Raw genomic sequence first — 19,192 nt, 5'->3', positions numbered from 1 at the left:
CCTTTGAGATCTCCAACTCCTCTGACCGGTGGGGACCCAGGATGACTGTCTGGGTGCGGTCAGTCAGAAAACTCCTTAACCATGCCAGAGCTCCACCTTCCAGACCGATGTTCACAAGTCTGGTGGTCATGATGTCATGTGACACGGTGTCAAACGCCGCAGACAGATCCAATAGCACCAGGATGACGGAGTAGCCCCCATCCTGGTACATATGTAGGTCGTCTGCGACTGACAGCAAGGTGGTCTCGGTGCTGTGGCTTGGCCTGAAGCCCGATTGAGAGGGGTCCAGGCCATGTGTATCCTCAACGAACCTGGACAGATGTCTGTTAACATATTTCTCTATCATTTTACCCATAAAAGGGAGAAGAGAGATGGGGCGTAGGTTGGCAAGATCCGTCCAAGGAATGGTGGTATTTTTCCTTAGCGGTCTTACCAGAGCCCGTTTCCAATCTCTCGGAACTTCTCCCGTACTTAACGATAGATTAATTAGTTTCTGGATACCAGGACCAAGAGTTTCAGCTAACATGGGCATGATACGGGCGGGAACAGAGTCCTGCGGACTGCCGCTCTTAATCACTTTTGTAAGGGCGATGACTTCCTCTAAGGAAATAGGGGGAAAGTTTTTTAATTGATTGGCCTGTGTGTCCTGCTGCGGACTTTTGTGAGAGGGGGGATTAGGATCGGCAACTTTAATCGATTTTGCGGCCAGTATCTTTGCATAAATTGAATCTATTTTGTTCATGAAGAAGTGTGAGATCCCATCACATAATTCTTGTGAAGCAACCTCCACCGTCTCGCATGCTACAGGCTTGGTGAAAGTTTGCAGGATTTGAAAAAGAACTTTAGAGTCCTTCCCAGCCTCTGCAAGTTGCATAGCAATGTGACTTTTCCGGGCCATCCTTATGGCTTTATGATAAGATCTAAGGGATGTTAGATAACATTGTTTGTCCTCCTGACTCCGGGATTGTCTCCACACTTTTTCCAGCTTTCTGGACTTTTGTTTCATATGTCTCAGGTCTTCAGAGTACCAGACTTCTTGTCTGGCTGCTTGGCGGGGTTTATACACTTTCAGCGGAATAATGCCATCAATTGTTTCATTGACAGCATTTACAAACCGATTGAGCTCAGTTGACATCATTCCCTCATGCTCATTAATCATAGGGGCTTGATAAGCTTCTCGAAAAGTGTCCTGTGTTAGTTTGTGCCAAGGTCTTCTCTTGGTGGCTAAGGTGGTCGTTACATTAGATTTACCCATGGGCTTAGTGTAGAATGTTAAAATGAAATGATCTGTCCATTCTACTTGAGTGGAGGGTGAACACATATATAAAGGTGAGTTGGAGAACACCAGATCCAACGTGTGACCTGCCTCATGTGTGGGTCCCTGATTTATCTTTTTTAGACCTATGTGTTCCATATCCATAAGAAGTGTTCTGGCCTCCAAGCATGTCTCTAATTCACTGTGGAAGTTGAAGTCTCCCACTAATAGGAAGTTCTGGTCATGTAGGATAAACGGCGCAAGAACCTCCATAAGTGAGATTGAGAAATCCACGCTTGAGCCTGGGGGTCGATATAAAACCGCACCCCTTATATTCTCCCCAGAGGCGGAGCAGAGGAACAAAGTCCTGCGAGAGTGGCTCTCCACACGTTCTTCAGGTACAGATCTCTCAACACCAGGAATAAATTTCAAAGTGGTTTTATTTTTCCCTCGCCACCGGCATGACGCGTTTCGGCCGTCAAAAACAGCCTTGATCACATGGCTTCAAATGACCAATGGGGGTGTTTAAATACTGTGCTCAACAATAATAACATCCGATCACATGGGTAATGAACATAAAGAAAATACTTCTGCACAGAATTACGCTATGTACCTCAATATAGAGCATTGAATATACACAGGAACTAATTGAAACATTGATTAAAATTTTATCCTATTCCTAAGTTCATTTATGATAATCATAGTTTCTAGTCAAGTGCAATCGATCCAATGTGCAAATTACAATAAAGTGCTAGTGCATTTTTAAGTTCCATTGTTGACTCACGATGTTGTCATTGGTAACTATACATAAGATAATAATATAGCTGTGTGCAAAAGATGGTATATTAAGATCTATAATACCATGTCACAAAATGTAAGACAAACCCATAAGATGTTACTCAAAAAAAAAAACAGTGCTAAAGTGCTTAAAACAAAGTGCTCAATCTACTCGCAGTATGTACATGATGATGGATTACCAAATATTATGATCAATCAATTTCAAGCTTTCAACTCATTGTACCTGCGCAAAATTTTCTAGCTATGAACACAGTTAAAAAACGTGTAAAGCATCACTCCTAATGCTGTGTATATATATATAAAACGCTTTTCCTATGGAAACTATGTCAGAACTATAATTAACAACTACCTACTACGTGGTCCTCCACATTTGTGTGTGAACCCATTTATATATTTACAAGTGTAAAGTATAGTAAAATTAATACTTTATGTATATTTTAAGGGTAGTAATTTATAACTAGAGTACTAAAGTGAATATGTAGTTATGCCAAAGGCAATTTGAAAATGAAATGTAGGTATTTTATGTGCACATTATCGAGCCTTACTTCCAGGACCGCGTAGGAATCGCAGCACCAGCGTGATTTCTAGAACTGATATATTTGATTGTGCATAATTTAGATTTGAATATTACTTTTGTACTTTTGTTTCAAATATGTTGTTCATTTCCAACATGTAACTGCAGAATCGTGGTCAGGGCGTAACTCTATCTTTTTTATTTGTGATATTTAAACATATATAGAGGGAATGTTTTGCTTAACTTAAAGGTAACAGTTTTACTAAGATAGTTAAGAAACTTGTATATGAATAATAAAAAAATTAAAACTATTTTCAATAATCATTTCAGGAGTTGTAGTGTGTCTGCGTAGATCACATGTACTTCCAGATTTGCATAGGGGAACGCAACTCTGAAGATTATTTTACAATAATATTATATGTCGATATAGATTCATTTACTTTATTTTAAATAAAGAGATGTACAGTTATTTGTAATTCAAATATTATAAGATACAATACAATGTGACACAAAAAAAGGGATATGATTGGTTAAACATCTCTCATCATACACCAAGATAGATCCATTGTAGCAGAAGCTATTTTAGAGGTGGCTGGTGTCTTTTTGTTTTTTTGCAGTCAAGAAAAAGATGGCAAATTCTGCAGAGGTTGAGGAGCAGGAGGAGCGGAATTTGCTGGAGGAGGAAGAGGAGCCACCCGAGAAGAGGAAGGAGAGTGCGGTGTGGCAGTTTTTTTACAATTCCAGAAGAGCAGAAGAAAGTCAATGCCCAAAAGGTGACTGCACAAAGGTTCCTTTGAGCGGGTCAGACAATAAGTACTCCTTCTGTACATCTTCGATGTACAAGCATTTAAGGACTATGCATGAAACCTGGCTTGCAGGAGCAGAACTTGCCAGACTGAAGGAGCAAGAAGCTTCACAAGATACCCAGCCAGCAACATCATGTCGGGGCGAAAGACTACAAACCAAACCATTCCTGTCATGTTCCCTGACATTGCCATGACTGGACTATTTTGTCCAAAATGTGACACAGTTTTTTTTTTCAGAACCAAATAAAATGTGACACTGTTTTGAGTGTGTGGGATAACAAGTTGTTCAAACATTGTGCTTGTTTTTTGTTTCATTTTTGCTTAAAACAAAAAAAACTACAAAATAGTTAGAAAAAAGCATTTTTTTAAATCATTCAAAAATCCCCCCAAAACGGTTCTTTTGGAACCACTTATATTGGTTTGAACAAATGCATACTGCATAAGTGATTAAATGGGTGCATGGATAGTGTCTCAATGAATCAATAACTACAGGGGTAGTGCCTGTTTGATTGCAAAAGTAAATGGTTGGTGCGTCAGTGATCGGTTGACACAAGTATAGTACTTAGATGATTCAATGAGTACATGGGTCATAGATGACTGAATAGATGAGTGCATGGGCAAAGATTGAGTGAATAGATGAGTGCATGGATAGTGCCTACCATGAATGGATGAGTACATGGGGAGTAGCTGAGTGAATGGATGAGAGTATGGGTAGCACCTAATTGAAGGAATGAGTGCAAAGGTAGCTTCTTGGCGATTGGATGAGTCCATGGGTAGTGCCAGAGTGAATGCATGAGTGCATGGATAGATTCTGGCTGACTGGGTGTATGCATGGATAGTACCTGGGTGATTGGATGAGTGCATAGCGAGTGCCTGGGTGACTGCATAAGTGCAAAGGTAGCACCGGCGTGATTGGATAAGTGCATGGGTAGCATCTCATTGAATGAATGAGTCCAAGGGTTGTGTCTCCGTTATTGAATGAGTCCATGGGTAGTGCTGAGTGAATGGATGAGTGCACAGATAGTGCATGGGTGATAAGGTGAGTGCATGGATAGTACGTAAGTGAATGGATGAGTGCATGTGTAGTGCATGAGTGAATAGATGGGTGCAAGGTTACTGTCTGAGTGAATGGATGAGTGCAGAGAAAGTGCTTGGGTGAATGCATGAGTGCATGGGTAATGCCTGGGTCATTGGTTGAATGCATGGGTGCTGCGTGAGGGAATGTGTGGGTAGGTAGTGACTGGGTGATTGAATGCATGCATAGACAGTGCCTTGGTAAATTAATGAGTGCAAGGTTATTGACTGAGTGATTGGATGTGTGCATGGGCAGTGCTTGGGTGAATGAATGAGTGCAAGGATAGTGGCTGAGTTAATGGTTGAGTGCATGCATAGTGGCTGAGTGAATAGATTAGTGCAAGTTTAGTGTCTGAGTAAATGGATGAGTGCATGGTTAGTGCCTACATGAATGGATGAGTACATGGGTAGCAGCTGAGTGAATGATGAGAATATTGGTAGCACCTCATTGAAAAATTGAGTGCAAGGGTAGCGCCAAGGTGATTGGATCAATGCATGGGTAGCGCCAGAGTGCATGGATAGTGCCTTTGTGATTGGATGACTGCATGGGTAGTACCTGAGTGAATGTATGAGTGCACAGATAGAGTCTTAGTGATTGGGAGACCGCATGAGTAGTACCTGGGTGACAACACAAATGCAAGAGTAGAACCTGGGTGATTGGATGAGTGTATGGATATCATCTCATTGAATGAATAACTGCATGGATAGTGCCTGGGTAATTGGATGAGTGCATGGGTAGTATGTAAGTGAATGGATGAGTCATGGGTAATGCATGAGTGAATTGTTGAGTGCAAGGGTAATGTCTGAGTAAATGGATGAGTGCACAAATAGTGCCTGGGTGGATACATGAGTGCAAGGGCAGTGGCCGAGTAAATGGATGAGTGTATCTGTAGTGCATGAGTAAATACATGAGTGCAAGGTTACTGTTAGAGTGAATTGATGAGTGCAGAGCTAGTACCAGAGTGAATGGATGAGTGCATGAAAATCAGCTGAGTGAATGAATAAGTTCAAGGTTAGTGTCTGTGTGAATGAATTAGTGCAGGGGTAGTACCTATGTGAATGGATGAGTACATGGTTAGTGGCTGGATGAATAAAAGAGAGTATGGGTAGTACCTCATTGGAAGAATGAGTGCAAGGGCCCTGCCTAGGTGATTGGATCAGTGCATAGGCAGTGCCTGAGTAAATGGATTAGTGCATGGATAGCACCTGGGTGATTGGATGACTGCATGGGTACATTCAGAGTAAAGGCATGAGTGTATGGATAGCGCCTGGGTGATTAGGTGACTGCATGGATAGTACCCTGGTAATTGGATGAGTGCCTGGGTAGTGCCTGGGTGACTGGAAAAGTGCAAGAGTAGCACCTGGATGAATGGATGACTGTATGGGTATCATCTTATTGAATGCATGAGGCCAAGGGTAGTGCCTGAGTGATTGGATGAGTCCATGGGTAGTGCTGAGTAAGTGAATGAGTGCATGGATAGTGCCTAACTGATTGGGTGCGTGCATGGGTATTATGTAAATAAATGTATGAGAGCATTGGTAGTGAATGAGTTAATAGATATGTACAAGGTTAGTGTCTGATTGTTTAGATGAGAGCAGAGGTAGTCTATGGGTGAATACATGGGTGCATGGGTAGTGTCTGAGTCAATGGATAAATGCTTAGGTACTGCCTGAGTAAATGCATGACTGCAGTGGTAGTGACCGGGTGATTTAATGTGTGGACGAGCAGTGCCTGCTTAAAAACATGAAGCCAAGGGTAGTGGCTGAGTCAATGGATGAATGCATGACTTGTCTCTGAATGAGAATGTATTACTCATGAGTAGTGCCTCAGTGAATTGATGAGTGAACAGGTAGTGACAGCGTGATTGGATGAGCACCTTGGTAGTTCCTGAGTGAATGAATAAGTGGTGGGAAAGTGACTGAATGAGTAGAAGCCTGCAAGACTAGCGCCTGACTGATTGGGTGAGTGCATGGGTAGTATGTAAGTGAATGAATGAGTGCATGGGTAGTGCTTGAGTAAATGAATAAGTGCAAGGTTAGTGTCTGAATGAGTGTAGAGGTAGTCCCTGGGTGAATACATGAGTGCATGGGTAGTGCCTGAGTCAATGGATGAGTGCATAGGTACTGCCTGAGTAAATGCATGACTGCAGCAGTAGTGACTGGGTGATTGAATGTGTGGATGAGCAGTGCTTGGGTGAATGCATGAAGCCAAGGGTAGTGGCTGAGTGAATGGAGGAGTGCATGACTTGTCTCTAAGAGAATATATTTCTCATGAGAAGTACCTTGGTGAATAGATGAGTGAACAGGTAGTGACAACATGATTGGATGAGTAATTTGGGAATTTCTGAGTGAATGAATAAGTGGTGGGAAAGTAACTGAATGAGTAGAATACTGCAATATTAGTGCCTGGCTGAATGGATGACTGCAGTGGTAGTTCATGAGTGAATGGATCAGTATATAAGTAGTGCTTGAGTGATTGTATAAGTCTGTGAATAGTGCTTTCATGATTGGATAACTGCTGATTACTGTGTGTATATTACTATGTGTGCATTGCTAGTGGCTGTGTGATTCATGAGTGTATGGGTGCTGTCTGGATGTATGGATGAGTGCATAGGTTGTGCCATCTACAGTAGATTCTATAGTTCTAAACATAGGCCTATAAGCTCCATGATATAAGTTAAAATACTTGTTCAAATGAAAAGATATGTCAGACTTCAAGTATACCTTTGTGGAGAACAATACAAGCTAGCATAGAGGTAAATACAGTTTTCAACATGTTTTAAAAGTCACACAACAGTCCTAGTGTTCTGAAGTAGAGTCAGTTTGAAATAAAAGGTGTAACTCAAAATAAAAGGCCAATTATTTTAAATCACTTTTATTGGTGTGTGCATTTTTGCAGAAAGTGAGTGTGAAACTGCATCTCAGGAGTAGGATGATACTCTCAAATAGTCTAAAAGTAGTAGATTATACATATTAGAAATAAATAACAGATGTAGTTTATCCTGAATATTGTATTATATATTCTTATCTTTCAAGTAATTTAGATACATCATTCAATAAATCTGTTTTAGAGTGGTATGATCCTAAACAGTACTAAAACTGTTTCCAAAGTTAAACAGTACCTACTATTAAGAAGAAAAAGCAAAACGAATATTTAATCATAATATATTAGAGACATTATAATATTAAATTTTTGAGAACATAACATTATTTTATAATTAGATAACATTTTCAGTTTCCCTTTTTTGCTGTTTTCAGATTGCACATAACTTCACCATATACAGTAACTTGAATGTAACATCACCATTGAACAGTGGGGAAAAACAAGTGATTTGATTGTAAAAAAAAAAACAAATCAACCCAATAAATTATTATCAATATGTATAAATATTAAGCCTGGGCATAGTTTGTGGAGTTTTGCTATGCAGAACTCAGCGAAGTTACAAAAAATCTCGGCAAAATTCCACAAGTTGCGGAGTGTAGTGCGAACTGCTGTTCGCGCTGATCTTCCTGCCACTCTGGTAGAAATTCTACCCGAGCAGCAGGTTGCACTCCCTAAGTTACCGTTCACGAGTGTGAGCAGGGAAAAAACTCTGCTGCACTTTTTACAAAGTGGAGTTTTTTACACTCTGTGAGCTCTGCAGAGCGTGGTGTGTAGTAAACTCTGCAAACTCCTCGAACGGAGCGAAGTTCACTGCTCAGGCCTAATAACTACGCATTTTCCTATCTATATTTTGTTAATTACTTCTTTCATCTACATTAATTCTATTATTTATCAAAAATACATTTGAAAACATGTACAATCTCATTTACATCTGGTACAACATTGACAACAAATATATAAACTATTTGCTTTCAAATTTTTTTTTTTAAATGTTATATCCATTAGGCCAAATATTAATCAAAACACTAATTATAAACACTAATAGATTGTAGGGGTTTCTGATTTCTGTTGATATGTTCCCCCAAAGGCTGAATTATGTTCTCAAAACTTTGGCTGGAGAAATAACATATAAAAATGTGGTAATTGAGAAGGCAATCTAAGTTTGAATTCCTGGTGGGCATCATTGCATTGCATCCATCATTTGTTACACTTTAAATAAACAGTATAGTTTCCAGATGTTGTAGTAGGTTCTGTCATTGAAAATATTAGCCACTCCTATATAAGTTCATCCTGGAATAGATATTTGACTTCCCTTAAAATGCGTAATTTTTGTTTCCAATTTTCTTCTATTTGTTCTACAGCATTGTAACATTAAAATGACATATTTTCCAAATCTTTCTATATATAATTTAGACATCTCTGATCTACAATGTGAACTTGTCATATCCTGATTTGCTGTTTTCATATATTTGTTAAAAGGTACTGATTTGTAGTCTGGTATTGTTAAGTGTAGGAATCATACTCTACGTATTTTATTGGTAGAAGTAAATAAACATTCTTCACACTTATGGTCCCATTTGTAACTTAGTCCAAAACGTTATCAATGTGTCTTCCTTTTTTTTCTAATAATCCAAGCATGAGCATCAGAAATTCACTTTTTTTTGTCCTCATATGCCTTGATTCCTACGGATACCTCTAAGCTTTGCTCTCATTTATGTGAGTGGAGCCAACCCTCAGTAGAGAACGTAGAGGAACAGTATCCAGGCAAAGCAAAGGGGGGGGGGAGTAAAACATGACTGTCTTGTTAACTTTCCTCAGGCCTCAATCATAGGACAATAGTATTGTTGATATCAGCCTACACCTGCTCTGTATTGACATCTAGCCACCTCTTCAAAGTAGACCATACCATTAGTGTCTTGCTTGTGGTTGTTCGGGTCTTCTCTAATTCATGGATATGGAAAACTAATTTGAACCATTATGCTTTAGATGGGCAGGTTGGGAGAACCTAATACTGGCAAATAAGCCACCTACCCAGTAATATTAGAAAAAATAACTTATTGTCCAAATTCGGCTTAACTCCCGTCTCAGACACCAGTCCAAAAATAATAAGCTCAGGGATTACTTCTAGTGGGATGTGCAACAGATCTGATACAAACTTACAGACATCTATCCAGAAGCGGAGAATGGAGGGGCACCTTAGAAACGTGCATGTCATCTGCATCGCTGAGCCCACACTTTCTGCATCCTACTCCCATAGACCCCCTCAATTTCGATAACTTTCTTGGCGTCCTATAGACTCTATAAAATAGAACAAGTGATTTCTTCTAAGATAAGCTGGTTTGATCACCTTATATAAAGTTTGAAAGGATACTTGCTATAAGTGTGCCACATTTGCAGCATTCGCTAGCTCAGTTACCTTACCCCAGAGATTTGTTGGAACATTATCATCTTCATATTTAATGTCCATGATCATTTCATACCAAGTAGCTATCACCTTTTTCTGTTGGAGACTCGTGACTAGATATTCTTCCAGGACATTTGATCCTCCTTGAGATTCCTTCAAAAATTAAATCCATGAACACAGGTGTCCGTCTTGAAAAATTTGACCCCATTCCATAATTCTGACATCCCTAAGATTTAATGGCAAACTGCCCTTAAGAACCTCTGGGGACCCTGGAGAATCCCACAATGGGCCATATTTACTATAGTACAGGTGCTTCATTGCTCGTCTAATCTGTGCCCATAGTTGTGCTGCAGCTGACAACATCTTCAGTCGAATTTTTTTTTCAACTTCAGGTGACCAAATTTGAACATAAAGCCCTGCCGGATTGTTCCCACTTCCTCCAGTAAAGCCTCCCATAACTTTGCACTCCCTCCCTCAACTTTGTCTGAAAAAAGGAAACTGACATTTTTTAACTGAAAATTTGAAATCTGGGAGAGCGATGCCTCCCTTATATTTTTTCCAGAGGTGTTTTCTCGCAATTCTTCTCCCTTTCACAGCCCAAATAAAGGAATCTATGTAACTGTGTAACTGTCTGGGCCATTCATTTTTTAAATGTAACGGAATCATGTTGAAGAGGAAAGTAAATTTGGGAAGTATTGACATTTTAACCAAACTGGCTCTTCCAAAGATTGTTAGAGGAAGATGGGACCATGCAGTTATCAGCCTATTGGTTTCCCCTATGGATTTCTTAAAATTGGATTACATCAGTTTGTCTAATGAATGGGTTACTTTTATTCCCAAATATTTTATTTCTTGCTTTGTTGATGTGTGGTTCTCTACGACATTCCAAACCATTACCTCAGTCTTGCTTGCATTTACCTCATAACCTGCCACCGTTCCAAATTCTGTTATTAACTGTTTTGTGTATAAACCATGATATCATCTGCGTAGATGGATAGTTTTTTCTGTCATGCATCACACACAAAAGGAATAATCTGATCCTCCCTTCTTATTTTCTGTGCAAATGGCTCAATATGTAGGTTGCACAACATTTGAGAAAGGGGGCAACCCTTTCTTGTACTCCTGGTAATCTTAAAACTGGGGGTCAGATTATTATTCACCAGAATCCTGACAGGGGACCTATATATCACCTGTATTGCTCTACAAAATCTTTTCCCCAAATTATTGCGACTAAGCAAGCCATAAAGGAATTGGAAATCCACCCTGTCGAAGGCTTTGGTGGCATCTGACGTCTAACGTGCACAAGAGAACAGCCTTGCCTCCCCTAGTAACAAACTCAGGAAAAGAGACCCCGCTCCCCCGGTGAGGCTGTTCTCTTGTGCACTATAGGTGTCATCATTGCACCATAAGTCATAGAGAACTCACAAGAAGTTGGTAGGTTGTAAATAGTCCAAACCTACTTTTTTTTCTATTTCCACTTTCACGCAGTAGCAATATTAGTTATAGGTCCTGAAGAAAGGCTGAAACATGTTGCCCTTGTTCCATACTGAGACAGTTATTGTTTCCAACTGCCCTTTGCACTGATTTTAATCTGGTTATCAATAGATGGTGAATAAAAGGTGTTTTCTACTGATAAACCTTTTTAGCTTGCACTACACTTTTCACACTTTAGCACTGCACCCATCACTCTTTACACAAGCTTGTTAGTCTTTGCGTTTGGTAGATCTTAGTTGATCTCAGAGGTATTCTGATTGAAAATATCCGTGAGCTCCTCTTTCATAGAGAGGAAGTTGTAGCCCTTATCTGTTCTAGGTTACAGATAAGAGGAGATCCCAAATGATGAAGCATGTCACCACGGTGAGGGATGGGTTTCTATCCTCTTAAAAGGACTTTCCACAAACTACATGAGAGGGTATGATTGTTTTCCTTTTTTTCCCTCTTTCTTTTCTCCTTGTCTTGTAGTCACTGCCAGTTGCTCTGCGAGTGATCTTTAGGCTTGCTTACACCCATGGACACTTTGTGTGTTTATCATATATAGCTTGGGAAATATGTCCATGATGTAGTCTCAAAAAGTTCCCTTAGACCCGCCACTCCTATGTTCGCCATTGTTGTTCTCATGTTCTACTGCCAAATCTATTGAGCCAATAAGTTCAAGACTCAATCGACGAAGCCCTTCTGATCTTCGGATATCAAATTCCTACTCTTTTTTTTTTTTGAGAGAGAAACTTGTTTATTTAGACCATACTCTTTTAAACAATACAAAACAAAATGCAAATAGAATCGAACAAAGTACGAGCAGACAAAATATTCCTACATCATAAATAGTTAAAATTCATACTTGTTAAAAAGAAAAAAGAGAAGGTTAAAAGAGGGTAACACCCCCTGATACACAATTCATTAAACACAAATTTTACCAAAGTTTTCACATATCTGGAAGAATAAAAAGACAGATTTAAACTTTATAAAAAGGCTTAAAAGAACTTAAAATCAGTGCCCAATACTCACTTTGCCCAATATGACTGTGAGGACGCTAGCATATAGTTTATGATCATAATTGAAGAGGGAAATAGGTCTATATGCAGCACATGTTTTTGGATCTTTCCCAGGTTTTAAGACGAGAGAGATGATAGCTTCTTCCCAGGATTTGAGTAGGACAGCATTTTCCTGCAAATCCCCGCAAACAGTTCTTTAAATATTGGGCACAATTGATCTTTCAATTTTATATAGACCTCATGAGGAAGTCCATCAGGGCCCGCAGCCATTTTCACTTTCATTTTTCATAGCGGCATGCAGTTCATCCTGAGTAGTGTCCCCCTCTAATAACTTTATTTTCGCACAGGAGAGTTTCTCCACTAATTGGCCCCCAAGCCAACTGTAAAGTTGGTCATCTATTATACACAGATCCTCCGTGTATAACTCCAGATAGAAATCTACAAAACTTTGTTCTATCTCTGGCTGCAACCTTAAGCTGTTACCTGTGACTCTACATGTTATTTCGCTTTTGTTGTTGTTTGTGATTTCAACTCTGGCCTTCTAGGTCAAGACTTTCCTGGAACATTCACTATACTCAAAATGTGCTTGTTTACTAGCCGTCCATCGGTCTCGCACCCTAGCTTCTAGTTTGGCAGAAAGGGAATGTTTATATTCAGAGATCTCCCTCTAGCTATTTTGAGCTAAGGACTCCTCCCCACATGTATCTCTGTCCTTCAACTCGAGCACCATGATTTTCCTTTCCAGGTCTTCTATCTTATTCTTATACCCTTTCCTTTAATGTGCTGGGATGGTAATCAGAACCCATTTGATTAAAGACTTATATTCATGCCGAATGAAATTTTTAGGTGCCGTATCTTATTAATATTACAAAATTCTTTGGTCCTATCCATAAGTATATCAATTATCGCCTGGTTATTTAACAGTGTTCTATCCAAAGTTCTTCTTCTTTCCTGCCCTGCCTTGCCCACCATCAGTTCTTGCACTACTGCTGCGTGATCAGACAAATGAGCGGGAAGGTGTCTAAACTTCATAATATCAGTGTCTAATGAACTAACTATTAAAAAAATAGTTAATCCCGGAGTGATGTTTATATTTTGAGTTATGAAAAGTAAACTGCTTCTCAGTATCATGTCAGGCTTGCCAAACATCATAGAGACCAAATTGCCTCATAAGAGATTTGATGTATCCTTGCATCTTATGGTTAAATCTTGCTCGATTGTATTTCGATCTATAAAGTTGGTAATCTAAGACAACATTAAAATCTCCCAAAAAGTTAATCGGATGTTGGAATTGTAATAGCTCTGAGGCCAGCATTTGTAATGGTCCCATATCATCCATGTTAGGCCCATAATAACCTACCAGGGTATATTGCCTATCTAATGCTTTTATAACAACAACCACCCATCTCCCCTTCTTATCCACATTTGACTGGAGAATCGTTATTCCTGTGTACTTCTTTATCAATATTAGGACACGTTTTGTATGCAAGTTTGTTTCACTAGCTATCCTCTGACCAATCCAGCCCTGTTTTTTACAGATCTCCACATATTCAGACCCCGACTCCTGGAGGATAATTATTTGAGGTGGGGTATCCCTTAAATATTGAAATATCATCCTTCTCTTTCTTCCCATTCACAGACCATTAATATTCCAGGACAAAATTTGTATATTGTGACTCGCCATTTAACCTTTTTTTCTTCTTTTGGTAAAAGGGGTGTAAGCTCTCAAATTTCCAGATCTCAAGGCAATGGGACTTTTTTTATTTTTTCCCCATATGTTCCCCACTCTGTGCCACCACACCTTCCCTCCCTCATGGAAAACCCATACCCGCTTTTATGGCTTTTCTAGCCATTAGGTCTGTCATGGGAGAGGGGAGCAATCCTCTTAGAAATAAAAAAAAGTTAGGGAGAAAACAGAAAACTGAAAAAATACAAGAGAAAAAAAAAGACAAAAGGCAGACAATAATGGAGGAGAAGCAAGCACCTAACCCTCCTTTAACAGCCTCTTTAAGAGTCACCTTTGCTCCTAAGGAGCAGCCTCCTGCTTTTAAATGGAGAATATTACTCTGAAGGTCCTTATGACTTCTTAACCGTTTCCAATAGGGCATCCGCCTCCTCGTGATCCCTTAGGTTGTGCATTTTGTTCCCAATCGTCACTCTGAGCATAACTGGGAATTTTAGCAGGGTGATCACACCTAATTTCCTGAACTCATCCACTCTTTTTCCGAATTCCCATTGCCTGGTAAAAGTTATGTGTGACACATCTGATCTAATGGTAAAGGAAAAACCATCACCTGACAACGGGCCAGCCTTTAAAGCAAAGTTCAACAGCTTTTCTTTAATTGAGTAAATTAAGAAGTTGGCTACAGTTCTACGTGGTTTAGTTTTCATCGGATCTCTCCACAAAGGGTCCTAGTGTATCCTCTGAATGTCTTGCATCAGATCCTTCACTGAGCAATTCCAGCCCCCATACTATTTTAACAAGTATCCGGCACTGTGCAATCATTGAAAACGGCATCTTGCACAGTGCGAACTGTAGTGTTCTGCTGCTCGAGTAGATTTTTAGCCGAGCAGCATCTTTCGCAACGCGAACTGGTAGTTTCTCATTGCGAGCGGTCGCGAGCATGCGCAACCACTCGCAATGAGAAACCTGACCTCCCCACGTTGAGAATCTCGCCAGGATGTCATTTTGCTTGCTCGTGGTCGCGAACATGAAGTTGAGGACCGCGAACAAGCAAAAAATGACCACTGCACTACGCTACGCTGCACTACGCGTGCTCGCACTGTGCTACGTGCAGCTCGCGTAGTGCGAAGTTGCGCAAACTTCGCAAACTACGCAAGCGTAGCGTAGTGCTTCGCCCAGGGTTAATTATTTTCCAAGGTGTCCAACTAGTCTTGGATTTCTTTGAGGTTGTGTTTCAGGCAAGTTATTTCATGTCCCTGGTTGTCTCTTCCCACAGATCTGATACTGATGTTTACAAGGCTTGCATTCTTTGAGATAAGGATTCAAGCTTTTCTGCCAACCTCTCACAAACCCATTGAATTTTCTTCTGTTAAGCTTGGGAAATTGCAAACCCATTTTTTACTTCCTCTGCAAGTGATTTCATTATATGCTCTAATGAGCTTACAAATGGGTTTAAATTTCCTGCTAGCTGTGTGAGGGTCATTAAATGCGCTCTCCCCTCTGCCTCTATCAGAGATTTTTCTGACCCCCCCTTCTACTGCATGTGAGACCTCATTGGGGGTCCTCACTGGGGCCTTTTTTTAGCCAGGCTTTGATATCTATTAAGGATCACAGGGATCTGTGCCACCCCCACTGTCCCCACCCCTGACTTCTCCGATGCTTGCATCTTATCAATCCTACCAACTAGTTCAAAGGGAAAAGTATCCTTATTAGGTGCCACAAGGTTTGTTGGTTTTAAAGGGGAGCCTCTCAGGCAAAGGGTTCCTTCGGAATTCTTCTCTCTTAACTTGAAGTATGACCTTGAAATTTGAGTAATTGTTGCATTCTTTGATTTTTGATGCTGGGTGTTTCTGAGTTTGACCTTTGCTGAGGGAGCCCCTGTTCTTAAAATATCATCCCTCTCACACTGTTGTGACACTGCAGGGGTGTGATCCCTCTTAGACCCTTTAACTTTTGCCCTAACCTTGACCGGGGGTACCTCTAATCCTTTCCCGCCAAGTTCCCAACCCTGCTTGTGGCTTAGTGTATTCCCCAGGACGTCAGCACTTCTTAAGGAGTATCTATTTGGCTTATTGGCCTTTTGGCTTTCCCTCCTCATTAGCCAGGAAAATATTTCATTCCTACCTGGAGACGATTCGGTCGAGGTGGTACCATACGAGTCCAGCTGCTTACTCCACTCCTCTGTCGGCTTGCTCTTAGATCTTCCATTCCAGTCCTACCCTTGTTTGTCTCCTAAGTGGCCTCGACCTTCCAGCAATGAGGGTCACACCCCTACACTCAATCTACACCCAACAATCCTCAGTGTGACTCCCCTAGCCCTCACCACCTCACGGGGGTTTTTCCCCAATAGCCTGCTGTTTTCCAAGGCACCTCGCTGCAAGAAAGCTCCCACTGGCTCCGGAGCTCCACCCACCTCCAACATCATCTTTCTGTTTCACTTTCATGCCGAGCTGGGCCCCACTCCGCTGCCCCGGTCAGATCTCTCCGACCAACTCGCACCAGTAAGGGATGTTAATTTCACTTCAAGCTGACACCACACAGGAGCTGATTTTTTGTTTTTTAAGGAACGCTGGTTCCACATCGGGCATGCGGCATGTTACAAGGCTTCTTACCGCCGCTGACTTATCTTGCCTCCTCCTGCATTACTGGTCCGCTCCTCTCCAAAACAGACATGCGGGCAGCGGCTAGCTGTCTGCCATGTTCTCCCCTGTGTCGAGCATCAGAAACTCTTGTGCATCTTGTTCTATGTTCAGAGTAAATGTCAATGAACCAGTACATATATCTAAAAGATCTTGAATTCCAGAAGCAGTATGTATTTTACTTTTGTCACTTAACTACTGTTGAAATAAATGATGCAGTGCAAAACAGATTCTTTTTTCACAATTTTCCAGGATTTCATGATGAATATCTGGTAAATGAAACATGACATTCAGAATCTCATTAGCATAATAGTTGACACCTGAACTGTTTTCCAACTGATATCCTACAATGTCATCAAAACTTTCCACTTTCTCTTCAATAGTTTTTAATTTTCAACCTCTGTTGAATGTTTGGTATATTTCCTTTTTGGTAACACCATACGTTTCTCATATATCGGATATTCACCTATATGAGGAGAATAAAGTCTTCTTAAATTATTGTACTCTCTTACACAATTTGCATCAGTCCTTTACAAGCAACAGACGTACAACACAACACCCTATCTGTCTTACTCCATTAACCTGGTCAAATTTTATAATCAAAAATTCAAATTTATCTCTATTTTGAAAATGTACAAAATCAACAACTTTTCCCATTGCTCCATTTACTAATGCTTCTTTTACATTCAAATTACGCCGCAAAATTACTCAACAGCTTTACAGATATGAAAACTCTTTTCTAATCCTGAAGTTTTAGATACAGATTTTACCAAAGAATCCAATTTAGCCTGTAATTTCTCATTCAGAAGAATTGGTGTTCAATCTTATCAATAGCTTTAATTTTTCCAAAATTTGTTGTTTTTCCAGTTTGAAAAGTTGTAGAGCACTCTTTCACTGTAGGCATTCGGCAAACTAACAGACCATCATAATCTGTTATTAAAATACGTTGCATTCACAAGTGTACAAACACAAGCATTAAATTTGACCCCATACTCACCTCATCAATGATGAAATGTTTTAGTTTCTGCAGTACTCTTGAGACTTCATAACAAGATTCTCCAAATAGCTTTTGATATTCCAATTCATTATCATGTTCAGCAAGCAGCATAGGTAATCGATGTAAAGTAATGTCTTTAATGTTTTGTGCTGCTAATCTATTTGGAGCTGTTATGACACAAGATAAATGCGATTATGTAGTTTTGTGTAGATAACTGGTCAAAACTTTAATTAAGAATCCTTTTTCTTTTCCAGCTTGACCACTAATGTGTAATAGAACAGTTTGAACTGGTGAACATTGGCATTCTTTTTTTTCTATTGGAGGAAACCATGTTCTATTTGTTGTTTAACTTAAAGATATATTTATTTTAGTTACATTTGTAGTTGTTGTGCTAACTTTTCAAACTGAATTATATCCTGTTTTGCTTGCTACATTGCAGTTTCTACCTCATTCATGGCTATAGGTACTATATTTTCAATAATTGGTTATCGCAGTGGATCTTCACTCATTGGACATGAAGTTCGACTGCTTTTTGAACTTTCTCTAGCTAATTCAGCTGCAATAAATCCTTTTTGTTCAAACTCATAATTTAAAATTTGCAGGTTGGAAAAATCATACACTGAATGCTGTCTTTAGTTGCATTAAAAGAATCTACAAAGCAGTCAAAATCTCCAAGTAATTCAGTTTCACTATACAAAGGCTTGAATCATTGTAAAAGTGCTAAAGAGAAAGATTCTCTCTTATCCGCAGTTTCCCAACTCAGTTTTCGATGGTTAATAAGATTCCCTTTGCCAAGTGTCACTACACATCCATCACGTTCAATTACTGCATACTTTTCTTCTTTTATTTTTTTCCCTAACAATCTTTTTGAACCTATAATTTTGAAGAATTTCATACAGACATACTTTTTCAAGATGTGGACTCCTTTTGGGATAGTAGGTATCTAACATATTAGTCTTGACAATATCAGTACTTTCTTGCTCATACTGTGCTAAGTTTTGGGTTTCTTGTAAAGATTTCAATACTCTACCTCGTATGAAGGCTAGACCTAGACTTATCCAAATGATTCCTTTTAACTTTGAATACAAACTGGCTGAGCTCAAGCAATCCGAACATTCGTAAGATCCTATCTCTCTATGGGAACATATTTTCCAGCCTAAGCTGTACAATTTCTTGCTGAGATTCTTTTCTGCCAAAATTTCTTCCCACATTTCTTTCATCTCTGACTTTTCAGATTTTGTAATATATGATGTGACATAACGAGCAACAGTAATTGAATTGTAGGCAACAAACTGAATATCAATGTTTGCAATCCTCATTTTTAAAATAACTTCATTATAGTTATTAATCTACTTTGAAGCTTCTGTTCTTCTTAAGTTGTATGGATTCTTAAGAGATTTTTGAGTTATTGTATGTCTTACTGCTGAAAAGAAACTATTTACTCTTCCTTTAGAAATTATAAGATGTGGGAATCCAAAACAACATTTTGTATAAAAAAATTCTTAACAGTGTTTCCCACATCTATGACTTTGAAAGCATAACACTAGTTGCCTCAAGCTCTTTTCTCCTGCTTCCCTTGAAATGTCACATGTAACATACTGTTCGTTGAAAGACAAAACAGCTTCATCACAATCTGTTTCAAATT

The sequence above is a fragment of the Lissotriton vulgaris genome, chromosome 8 (genome assembly GCF_964263255.1).
Source record: "Lissotriton vulgaris chromosome 8, aLisVul1.2, whole genome shotgun sequence".
NCBI lineage: Eukaryota > Metazoa > Chordata > Amphibia > Caudata > Salamandridae > Lissotriton > Lissotriton vulgaris.
This window is presented reverse-complemented; position numbering follows the sequence as displayed.